General features: G+C 40.2%; 1 protein-coding gene across 4 annotated transcripts in view; it reads left to right on the top strand.

The window, feature by feature from the left end:
• barr (barren) overlaps window positions 1-12,929 on the top strand; it is a 363,219-nt gene that overhangs the window by 187,764 nt on the left and 162,526 nt on the right. The window lies entirely within an intron of this gene.

Raw genomic sequence — 12,929 nt, 5'->3', positions numbered from 1 at the left:
TTTCTCAGCTTCAGCTACAACTTGCAGCTTAAATTTAGCAGTATATTTCCTTGCTGATCTTTTATCTGTAACGAATAAAGGTATAATGTAAAAATATATGTCCTATTCTACTTAATGTCATTTGTAACATAACTACGGTAATTTGTTTACTACCATACGATAGTTGAAATACAAACAAAACAGCTATTGTTATCTGATTCAGTTATAAGCAAAGCAACAGTTTCTTGTTCAGTTGTTTAGGGCTGTATGCATTTACACAAGAGTGTAACGTTACTAACAATACTTTTATCATTCTCTTTTACTAGAAGATGGGATAAAGAGATGGAGGAAAAGAAGTTGGTCTATTGTAATTTGGTCTCTCTCACTGCCTGATTTTACGCTGCTGCTTGCACCCACACGAAATTTAAAAATACTTTATAAATATTGTCGTATCGGTATTAATTGCTTACCCCATCGCAAAATTGAATTATCAGAAGACGAATTATCATAACTCGAGCACTACCTGGGTACCTGAGTGTCTTAATAGTTTTATCACAAAAAGTGCATTTAATCATGAAAATATGAAAATACAGTACAGTAATTAGTGAATATTTCTCAGTGAAAAATACTGTGAATGGGCGAATTTTCCGCAAATAATGTGTATGTATGTTCCATAGAGAAATCCACAAATCGTGAGAACGTGAATACAGGGTGTACTGTACTTTATTAAGGAGCAAAAAATAGTGATAAGAGTGGAACATGAAACAAGTTGGTCATCCTCCTAGTTAGCATTGCAGCTAAAACGACTGAAGCCACCTTATTTTGTTTCATTGGAAATTCTGGTGCTTCAATGATCCTGGAAAATCAGCACCCTCACCAGGTGATCACAGCCTTCATATTAATGACATCACTAGAGCCTAAAGAAAAATATATCTTCAGCCCTAGGATCTTGGAAAGTTCATCTTAGTTTGTTTAAGCTGGGACATATTTATCCCTGTAGTGTCTTAACTTATGGATACTTCTTCTAGTGCCAGCTGGAAAATGGTAAAAAGAAAACACACAAGAAATTGGTGGCAACAAGGTAGGCTGATAGGCCTAGGTGGCAACTGTCACCTCCATCGTGTATGAATTGAGGAGGTAATGCCTCTGTTTTCTTCATACCGCCCTCTTAGGAAGACATGCTTTGCTCGTCTCTCCGAAGCCAGTGTTTTTTTTTCTTTGCCTGTGTTTTGTGTTTGCTTGCGCTTTTGAGTGATTCTGTGTTTTTGCGTGCTTTGCGCTACTGTGTCTGATTATGCAACTCCAAGAATCATCTCATCTTCCAGTTTTAGCTAGTCCTTCCAAGTATCAGAGGAAGTGCCCTGTCATTGATGGCTATCCTTACTCTCGTTTTTTGGCATCAGTTGAAACTGATCCCCACACTACGTGTAGCTGATGTAGAGCTAATGATTGTAGTATTACTAATTCATGCATTGAATGTCGTTCTTGGCCTCCTGAGCAGTGGAGAGCCTTTGCCAAGAAGAGGCAGTATAAGAGGAAGTCAGAGCCTCCATCTTGGAGGGGTTCCCTCCTTCGATAGCTGCATCACATGCTCCTTCTTGTTCTGCCTCCTCCTTGAAAATGCTCCAGTTGCTTTGTCTTCTCTGGAAGATTCCAACTCTACTATAGCTTTGCCTATAGAAGTTTTGGGAGAGGGGCCAGGAGACTTCATTTCTAATGCTGCCCCAACTCTTTTGGGGGAAGGTAATTCAACCCCCTGACAAGTGGATTCGCAGCCAACTTGTTCTACCCTTTCAGTTTCCGATGTGTAGAAGATGGCTAGTCTCTGGGCTTCTCTAGGTCCATCAGTTCAGATTCTGTGTGGCCCTGAGAAACGGTGACATCCTCAACACTATCTCTTTTTTCTTAGGGATCAGCTTGACTTAACCATAGGTAAGCGGCGGGCTGATAATAATGACTGGCTGGTACATCAAGCCGTTTCTAAGGCTTCAAATCCTCCTCGTCCTTTTGTAGTACAGTACCCAGAAGGCCAAAGCCACGGAACCGCCCAAGAAGTCTATGATTACCTCGTCATCCAACAGGTCTGGTCAGGCTCCTGCTGCAGCAGCCAACAAGGGTTCCCAGCAGTATTCCTTTCAGCCCTGTTCTTTTAACCCTTAAGGGATGGATTGAGCCTCAGTGTGAAGTAAAACAGGATTGGGGAGGTGGACGGATTGAGCCCGAGTGTGAAACAATATTACGCACCACTGATATGGTAAGAATGAGGCGAGAGAGAGAGGTGCCAATACTTCTATATGCTATAAATTCACTAATGGCAACTTTTATACAGATCTGAGTCGGGCCAGTTGCCACAGACCATCTTTTCAGCCATCAGTAATGCTTCTGACTTGAAGGCGGAAAGTACTGCATCTCTCTCTCACATGAGTTTTTGTAAATTTGCTTGTAAATATACGAAGGGGTTGCTGTTGTATTTTGTTTTTGTCTTTTACGGTAGTATGTCGGTTGTAAATGTAATTTTACAAAGAAAATTTCAAAGAAATGTTAGAAAAAGCATGTAAAAGTAAAAAAAAGTTACTGAATCTTCCTTCTCGTAAATTTACGTGAATATTTTTCAACAAATATGCAAAAAATTTGTTACTGCTTTTATTTCTTATCTGTTTTGATGTTGTGTGAGCAGTAATAATAATTTTACAAAATACAGTAAATTTATCTATTAGAAAAACATACATAAGTTGGTAAAATTTACGATTGTCTTGTAAATGAGGCCCCACAAGGGGTTGTAAATAGTCATTTTCAACTTCTCGTGGAAGGTAGGGAAAATTTTTTAGAATTATTTTATTTATACAGTGTGAATGTACATGTCATTCTCTTTCCATTGATTTTTTTTTTTTTTTTTTCCCGACCTCAAAGTTTCCCCAGTCTGGGGTGCTGCACACACACTGATAAATTATGCTGTCCCGTAAGGGTTAAGTCCACAAGTGTCCCTAAAGGTAAGGCGAGAGGAGCTAAGTGATAGGGTAGGCGCCCCTACCCATAAGTCGTCACCAGAGGCGTGTGCCTGGCAAGCCATTGGGCTATGTGGCGGGTCTTCAGAGTGTAAGAGTGGGTAGTAGATGTTCTTCGGATGGGATACCTACTACCCTTCAACTTCCCTCCCCCTCTCTCCGATCAGCCTCATCACTTGACGTACACTCTCAGTTTGTTAAAACATCAGGCTCTCCAAGGTGAAGTGGTGAAGATGATGGAGAAAGGAGCAGTGGAAATGGTAGAGCACCCTTCTCCAGGTTTTTACAGTCGGGTCTTTCTTGTTCCCGAGGCGAAGGGCGATTAGCGGCCAGTGATAGACCCGTCTACCCTGAACCTCTTCAGGAAGACCTGATATAAGATGGAGACTCTTCAAACAGTGCTGGCATCTGTCAGGGAGAACGACTTCATGCAATCAATAGACCTGAAGTATGTGTACTTCCGGATTCCAATACATCCTTCCTCTAGGAAATTTCTCTGCTTCAGCCAGGGAGAGTTAGTTTTCCAGTTCAAAGTCTTGTGCTTCGGCCTCTCAACTCCTCAAGTATTCACAAGCGTATTCACCCTGGTTTCATCGTGGGCCCACCCCTAGGGATTTTTCTTCTCAGATACCTCAACAACTGGCTGGTCTTAGCGGCATCTCAGGAGAAGTTAATCCAAGACAGATTGTCTTCAGCTCTGTCACGACTTGGGCATCGTGATCAATTTGGAGAAGTCGCATCTCCTCCCCAGTCAGAGGATTCTTTACCTAGGCATGGTCATATAGGCAGCCTCATCGAGGGTTTTCCCATCAGACCAGAGAATGGAGAAATTCAAAGTTGTGGCTTGATCCTTCCTTTCGAAGCAGTCTCAGCCGCTTGTCAGTGGCAAGAGATTTGGATCTGTTAACCTCCCCAGAGAAGTTTGTCCCTCCTGGTTGCCTACATCTTGTGTCCCTGCAGTGGAGGCTGAAAGAGTTTTGGTCCCTTTCAAGGGATCCTCTCATTTTCAAGTTCCATTGTCTCAAGAAGAGATCCTTCTGTTCTCAGATGCCTCGTACGAGGGTTGGGGAGCACACTTGGAAGGTCTTGTAACATTTGGGGTTTGGACTCTGCAAGGGTGGCAGCTTCACATAAACATTCTGGAACTCAAAGCTGCCTTCCTAGCTCTTCAAGATTTTCAGGAGAGGGTGATGGAATACTCCGTGGTGCTCATGTCAAGCAACACCATGGTGGTGGCCTATGTAAACAAGGAAGGGGTCTGGTGTCACGCCAACTGCACTCCCTGACAGTGCTCATTCATCAGTGGGTGATAGATCGTTCAGTGGACCTCTCTGCCAGGTATATCCCAGATAGGAGGAATGTAGTGGCGGACAATCTGAGTCTTCGAAGTTAGGTCATAGGGACAGAGTGGTCTCTGCACCAGGACATAGCAAACAGGCATCTGCAGGGAAGGCCCTCAATAGACCTGTTTGCAACAAGGTTCAACAAGAAACTAGAGGTTTTCTGTTCCGTGGTTTCAGATCCCTTTGCAGTAGCAGAGGATGCCCTGAAGCACCCCTGGGACAATCTGGAGGTTTATGACTTTCCTCCATTTTGCCTAATTCGTCAGGTTCTGAACAGGGTAATGGCCTCTCAGAATGACCCTTGTTGTTCCCATGTGGCCTCATGCGGAATGACTCCCTGATCTCCTATCCCTACCATCAGAAGCTCCGAGAGAAATAGCTCCTTGGCACAACCTTCTGTGTCAATCCCACTTCCAAAGATACCAAGGCTGGAGACTATCCAGTATCTCCTCTGAGCGAGAGGCTTTCCTCACAGAGGAGCTTTGATGTCTGGCTATCTCAGATGATCTTCTCAGCCATGTACCAGGGCAAGTGGGCCGTTTACTGTGGTTGGTGTCATCTCCAGGCAGAACTTCTGTTCAGCTAAGTAGCAGACTTCCTTGTTATTCTCTGCAGAGAGAAACAACTTTCCGTGTCTACCATCAAGGCTTCAGAGCTGCCTTGAGTGCAGTTCTGCATATGAGGAATGCCAATCTTTCTTCCTCATGGGAAATCTCAATGCTTCTCAAGAGCTTTGAGCAGTCTTGTCCTCCAAAAGAATGTAGACCACCCAGTTGGGACCTGACATTGTTACTGGGCAGCCTCACCTGTGTTCCTTTTGAGCCTTTATGCCGTGCATCAGACAGGAACCTGACTCTCAAGATGGTTTTCCTTTTGGCCCTGACCTTTTCAAAATGAATTGGTGAACTCCATGGCCTATCCTTTGATGTTAAACATACAAGGGGTTGGATATCCATAGCCCTTGAATTTGTCCCGGAATTTGTGGTTAAGACTCAAAACCCGTCTTCTCATCATGACAGATTTGAATCCTTTCCTATTCCATCTCTTAATGACTTTGTTGATAACGATCTAGATGAATTGCTCTTTGCCTGGTCAAAGCACTACGTTGCTATCTGAAAAGGACTCGGCATCCCAGACCGGGGTGCTGAAGACTTTTCCTAAGCACTGGCTAGAACAAGAAAGAAGTGTCCAAGAATACGATCTCCTTTTGGCTTCGTGAAACTATCAGACAAGCTTATAGTTCGACTTTATTCCCCAGTCCTTACACAGTGGCATTCAAAAAGAACTTGTCTGTTCAAAGGATTTTGAAGGCTGGCACTTGGCTTCGTCAGACCACCTTCACTTCCTTCTATCAGCGGGACATTGCCCACAGGACCTTTGACACTTTTTCCTTGGGTCCGGTGGTGGCTGCTCAACAGGTTGTGTAACAATTGACGGCATGCAGATGGCATCTGCTGATGTTTTGGGAGTTAAAATCGTACTCTTGGTATAGCAAAAACACTTACACGCTGAAAGATCCTGTACAATGGATTTTAATGCAGAGAAATCACATTAAGTGCTGTGAAAGAATTTGTGTCGTTAAAATTACAATTTAGAATTGGAAGGGTTAAAACAGTAAATTGTGTTAAGGCAGATTTTCAGAACTTTGCAGGCACTGGGAAGCATGAGACAATAGCAGAGATAAAATCATTTACTTCAACCACCCCAGTGCTTGACAACTCCACAAAGGTATGAGTGACACTTGTTCTTCCCATTAAACAGAAAAAAAGCTCCTGCTAGAAGTGGTTACCCAGCAGTTTGGTGCTCCTGTGAGCAAAGTCTCAGGCAGGACAGCCACTTCTGAGATCCAGGTTAGGCTCCTCCATTTTTTCATTCTAACCTGTACCATTATCCTGTAAGTGATTACGAGGGAGCTCCCAGTCTTGTAGGACTGTCCACTGCTGTTACTAAGACTTATGCTTGCCCTATGGTGAGTGCTCTGTGGTTTTATGGAATGGTTTCTTAGGCCTGAACTGCATTAGTGGGCACGAACATGCCACTCCATAATGTCACCTCACTGTTGCATTTCTTCCTCTTTTGTTATGATGGAATTCATAGGATGGGTCTGTAAAAGAACTGTGCTGTGCCCTCTCTGCTGGGTAAATTGAAACCCACCAAACAACACATTCAAGAGTTCCATCCCCAAACCCAAGAAGCCAAGGTTATCCCTAAGGGTTCTTACCAGTAACAGACGAGAGGGCAGCCACAACAGCAGCATCCTCTTCATGGCAGACAGAGACGTATCTATCGAGGGCAGGGGCAAACCACTCTTTGAATGCCCAATAAGGGCAAAAATAAGAGTTGCAGTCAAATAAGGCTTTCCAGAGCCCTCCTTGCAGAAATATGTCCAGAGCACTCTGAGAGGGAGCCACAAAAAAGGAAAAGTTCTCATTGATTTGGAAGATGTTTGTTAGCATGTTCCCATCGCCATTCCCTTTCTCCTCTTCCTAGGGGTCTAGATAAAGAGAGATATATAGAGTCTAACTCATGTCCTTTGAGGTAAACTGTCACCATGAGGATCTTTACCGAATTGGCAACAATAGCTGTTAAGGTAATCTACCAAGATGTTAGGCTAGTCTGGGTGACCACCAGAGAGAGGCACGTACAGAACCTGTGAGTGGTGGTCAACAGACTCTAGTCAAGACATTTTGTGATCAACTGACAAGTCTTTCCTCACACAAGTTTTCTCCTCTTAGGTAGACTCAGGCCAAAATCAGAAAAAATCTATGAAGGTTCTTGGCCTGATCCAAGGTTACCTGGCAACATTTGGGATGGAGCTTGAGCCTGTAACAGGCTGTTTGTGGTGCATCTAATCCTCAAATTGTACCTTGAAGGATATCTAAAGAGTGGCCTTCTCATGCCTGGAAAAAGTTCCTCGCTGGGTGAGCGGGTTCCGTTCTCAGCTACCACTCTGTTGGTCGCGAGTTTAAATCTCCGACCAGCCAGTGAAGAACAAGAGGAATTTGTTTCTGGTGATAGAAATTCATTTCTCGCTATAATGTGGTTTGGATTCCACAATAAGCTGTAGGTCCCGTTGCTAGGTAACCAATTGGTTCTTAGCCACGTAAAAATAAATCTAATCCTTCGGGCCAGCCCTAGGAGAGCTGTTAGTCAGCTCAGTGGTCTGGTTAAACTAAGATATACTTATTTTTATTCATGCTTGGAAAAGGCTTTGTGAATTATGTCCATGAAAACAGAAGGTGGGAAGATACTCCTTTGAGCCTGGAGGTTGCTCTTACCAAACAGGTCAGTCTCATGACTCCAGCCATGCAAGCAGTTGTACATAGTTATCTCCTTAACACATTGGGGAGGCCATTGAGGAGATTGTAAGGTAGCTGGGGGATGAGTATCAGTTTTACAGAGGTGTCACATCAGGTTCCTATAACTGATGGCCATTTTCCTGTATATCAGAAAATTGAAGCCTCTGATGGGGACCCACAGTCTGTCGATCCTAGACAATATGACAGCAACGACGTGTATCAGGAGGCTTGGCTCCTATTCATCTCTTGGTGCACTCATACTGTCCTGGCAGGGTCACTCACTGTGACAGCAGACAGCAACTTCGATTGAGTCCGCGTTGGACAAACCCTCCTTCCGAGCAATTGCCATCCTGCTTTTACATCCAGAAGTAGGCCTGTTTGCTACATAGGAAAATAGCAACTTCCAGTGTACAGTATGTCCAAACCTGGACTCTCAGGCAATAGCAAGAGAGACATTCCTACAGGATTAGAACAAGCGGAGGGGGATCTACCTTTTCTTCCATTGTCCCATATTTCTAAAGTTTTGACAAAATTGCTGACCTTCAGTGGAATTTACATACCTAAATTTCATAATCAATCATTCCAAATTGGCCCAACAGTCATTGGTTTGTTCTACCACAAGAGTGGGCAAGGAAATCAAATCTTATTGCTATCTGTTGTTCTATCCCAGACAGTAGGAGGGAAAGCAGTCTACTTATTCTCCTTTCTGAGTCGTGCAAATCTCATGCATGGATTTTCTAAATTTGGTCAGCTGTGAAGACTTTTTGTTTAACATCATTAACCCTTAAACGCCTACTGGACGTATCATACGTCGACTAAAATTGTCTGTTGGGTGCCGAGTGGGCGTGCCGTCGTCGACTACAAAAATTTCAACCTTCGGTCAACTTTGACTCGAATGAAATGGTAAAAAACGCAATTGTAAGCTAAAACTCTTACATTCTAGTAATATTCAATCATGTACCTTCATTTTGCAACAAATTGGAAGTCTCTAGCACAATATTTCGATTTATGGTGAATTTTTGAAAAAAAACTTTTTCTTACGCACGGTGGTAACTCAGCCGAAAAATTTCATAAATTCTTTCGTCATTTTGTTGTAATTTTTGCACTGTTCTATATTAGCCGTTACATAAAGTTTTATATATGAAAATGTGCGCAATTTCATGTACAATACAGCAAAATACAACCCATGGTTGTAGCTTTTATCAGTTTTGAAATATTTTCATATAAACCACGATAACTGCCAAAATTTCAACCTTCGGTCAACTTTGACTCGACCGAAATGGTAAAAAAACGCAATTGTAAGCTAAAACTCTTACATTCTAGTAATATTCAATCATTTACCTTCATTTTGCAACCAATTGGAAGTCTCTAGCACAATATTTCGATTTATGGTGAATTTTTGAAAAAAACTTTTTCCTTATGTCCGCGCCAGAAATTCTTTAAATCACGTTGTCGTAATGTTTGCACTGTTTTATATTAGTCGTTACATAAAGTTTTATATATGGAAATGTGCGCAATTTAATGTAGAATACAACAGAAAATAACTCATGGTTGTAGCTTTTATCAGTTTTGAAATATTTTCATATAAATCACGATAACTGCCAAAATTTCAACCTTCGGTCGACTGTAACTCGACCGAAATGGTAAAAAAACTGCAATTATAATCTAAAACTCTTACATTCTAGTAATATTCAATCATGTACCTTCATTTTGCAACAAACTGGAAGTCTCTAGCACAATATTTCGATTTATGGTGAATTTCTGAAAAAAAAAATTTTTTTTTTTTTTTTCCTGCGCTACCGTAACTCGGCGAACATCTCAGAAATTCTTTCGTCATGTTGTCGTAATGTTTGCATCGTTTTACATTAGTCGTTACATAAACTTTTATATATGAAAATGTGCGCAATTTCATGTAGAATACAACAGAAAATAGCTCATGGTTGTAGCTTTTATCAGTTTTGAAATATTTTCACATAAATCACGATAACTGCCAAAATTTCAAGCTTCGGTCAACTGTAACTCGACCGAAATGGTAAAAAAACTGCAGTTATAATCTAAAACTCTTACATTCTAGTAATATTCAATCATGTACCTTCATTTTGCAACAAACTGGAAGTCTCTAGCACAATATTTCGATTTATGGTGAATTTCTGAAAAAAAAAAATTTTTTTCCTTACGTCTGCGCTCGGTAACTCGGCCGAACATCTCAGAAATTCTTTCGTCATGTTGTCGTAATGTTTGCATCGTTTTACATTAGTCGTTACATAAACTTTTATATATGAAAATGTGCGCAATTTCATGTAGAATACAACAGAAAATAGCTCATGGTTGTAGCTTTTATCAGTTTTGAAATATTTTCACATAAATCACGATAACTGCCAAAATTTCAACCTTCGGTCAACTTTAACTCGACCGAAATGGTCAAAAACCGCAATTGTAAGCTAAAACGCTTACATTCTAGTAATATTCAATCGTTTACCTTCATTTTGCAATAAATTGGAAGTCTCTAGCACAATATTTCGATTTATGGTGAATTTTTTAAAAAAACATTTTCCTTACGTCTGCATGGTAACTCGGCCGAACATCTCAGAAATTCTTTTGTCTCATTGTCATAATATTTGCACCGTTTTATATTAGTCGTTACATAAAGTTTTATATATAAAAATGTGCGCAATTTCATTTACAATACAACAAAAAATAACTCATGGTTGTAGCTTTTATCAGTTTTGAAATATTTTTATATAAATCACGATAAATAGAAAAAATTTGACTTTCGCTCAACTTTAACTCGACCGAAATGGTCGGAAACTGCAATTGTAAGCTAAAACACTTACAGTCTAGTAATATTCAATCAATTAGCTTCATTTTTCAACAAACTGGAAGTCTCTAGCACAATATTTCGATTTATGGTGAATTTTTGAAAAAAAAAATTTTTTTACGTCCGCTCGTTACGAATTCATGCATCATTTTGTGATAATATTTTCTCTGTGTTGCTTTGATCATTTTAAAATTTGTTATATACCAAAATCATCGCAATTTAGTGTAAAATACAACTAAAAAAAATTAAGTCATTAGCTTTAACCGTTTTGCTTACAGTGCGATTTGTATTCAATTATATACGAGTTTTTTTTTTTTCGCTGTCATATATTCCAATATTTATATATGATAATGATATTTTTTTTCATTTCTGATGGTTGCATACTAAACTTCAGGCAATGACAAAAAAAAATTGAGCCAAAAATGAACTCTTAATCTTAAAAACTAAGCGTGCTGTGATTTTTTGAAAAAAAACTTTTTTCCCGCTTCGGCGCTAACTCACCGAACGCCGCCGGCGTACGGGAGACGTTTTTGTAAATAGGGCTTCGGCGTTAAAGGGTTAAGCACATGTTACATAAACTACAGACTTCATCTGTCTGGCAATACAGTCTATCTAGGAAATGTGATTGGATTACCTCCACATGGAGAGCTCGGTCAAGATAAGGACTGGAACCTTTTTGTATTTTCTGGTCCACGTAGCCACCACCACAATTACAACATGCAAGGTTGTAAAGTCAGAACCCTTTTTCCTTTGGTTGTGGCATAGGTTCCACTGAAGTTTTAGCTTCCTCCTCTTGTCCCCTGCAAGGGGAGGTCTTTGAATAAAGTCATACAACTCCTGTCGTCTCAGTTAAGTGGTCCCAATGTGACTACAAACCGTATGCTTTAAAAGGTGGTTTTCTGTATTGTCTTGGCATCACAAGCCCAGATCAGCAAAATGTTCACTTTATAAAGTTGTAAAAGGAAAAGAAGTCAACATTATTAATTATTAAATATATGTGTGAGAGAGAGGGAGAGAGTGCTAATTAAATCATTGGAATTTGAAAGTAAATGCATATAAAAACAGTGTAAATAAAAAAATATATAAACTATAATAACATGTAAAAATAGCAGACGTGTGTGTGTATGTTCATAAGTCTAAATTTTTGCATAATCAATTGTATCAATGATCAAAATCATGAAATTAAAATATGGGTACTCACATTTACAAAACCAAAGGAATGCCATTATTGAAAGGAAATGATTTTGGTTCATTACTTCATTTGAAAATATCAGGTTTCCTCCGAAAACTATATCACAAGACCAAGATAAACAAATAGTGGGGTTTTTTTATCAACACCCATCACCATAAGAAAAAAAATGCAATTCTGCTTTTGAAACACTTCTCCACTTTGGGCCATGCTCTTTCGTTTTCATTGGATTATACCGGAATTACATATCAGCCATTTCATCACCCAGTAGCATAGATTATCCATCACTTCTTCGTCAAAAAAGTAATTGAAAACATTAGAAGGTGAAGAAGAGGCATGCGCAGTAATCACATGCTTACGTGCAACTGTTCATCAATGGTTGCGTAACTGGGGTCTCTGAGAAAATGGCATTGAGCATCCATCCTCCTTCCCCCACCAGTTCATTATCATCACTATCACCCAAAGACAATTCACTATCTGATTAATCACAATCAGACTCTCCAGGCACATAAATCTCATCACATAAATCACATCTGAAATCAGACATTGTGGTATTTAAAAAAAAAGAGGATACACTTGATTGAAACAAAAGATCAGCTATATCAAATATGATGGGACACAGAGAAAAAAAAAACTTGTACTAAATCGGCAGCACTTCCTCATGAACGTGTGATGTCATGAGAAAAATGGCTCTGATTGCCAGTATAAGGAGCTAACGATGAATCATTTAGTGGAAATGCTTAAGAGAGGTATCCCAGAGTAGAAAAACACCCCTGCAGCTATAAACAAGAAATAATAAACTCAGTATAAGAAATCATGCAGGAGGACATACCTCAATGTACATGTACTGGGATATTTTACTGCACTTTGATGGACTTAGACATCTATACCGTGGGCGGGAAGGGTTAATGCTTCACGATAACCCTGAATAGAAGAATGGAAGTGATCTCGTGTTGCTTTTTCCATCGACTGTTCTTATCTGGGTGGTTGTAATATTTTTCCCAGGAGCTAGGCCATTTCATTGCTTGTCAGTATCTTTTATTGCTCCTCTGAGGATGAGCACCAGCTACTCTATAAAAAGTTTTTTGATAATGATGAAAAAGTTTAGGATCTTTGTTAGATGTTTCTTTCATATACCTGATGAGTAATGAATGGCATACCTGCGCCATTGGTGCGATATATGTGGAAGGGTAATGAATTGTGATTTTGGTAGCCACTTTAGGCATGATAAAAGAGCCTTCATACCTTTAGTCCATGTATATTCATTACTGTACCAGAAATGACACTGTTCTGGGC

The sequence above is a fragment of the Macrobrachium rosenbergii genome, chromosome 58 (genome assembly GCF_040412425.1).
Source record: "Macrobrachium rosenbergii isolate ZJJX-2024 chromosome 58, ASM4041242v1, whole genome shotgun sequence".
NCBI classification, from domain to species: Eukaryota; Metazoa; Arthropoda; class Malacostraca; order Decapoda; family Palaemonidae; genus Macrobrachium; species Macrobrachium rosenbergii.
This window is presented reverse-complemented; position numbering and strand designations above follow the sequence as displayed.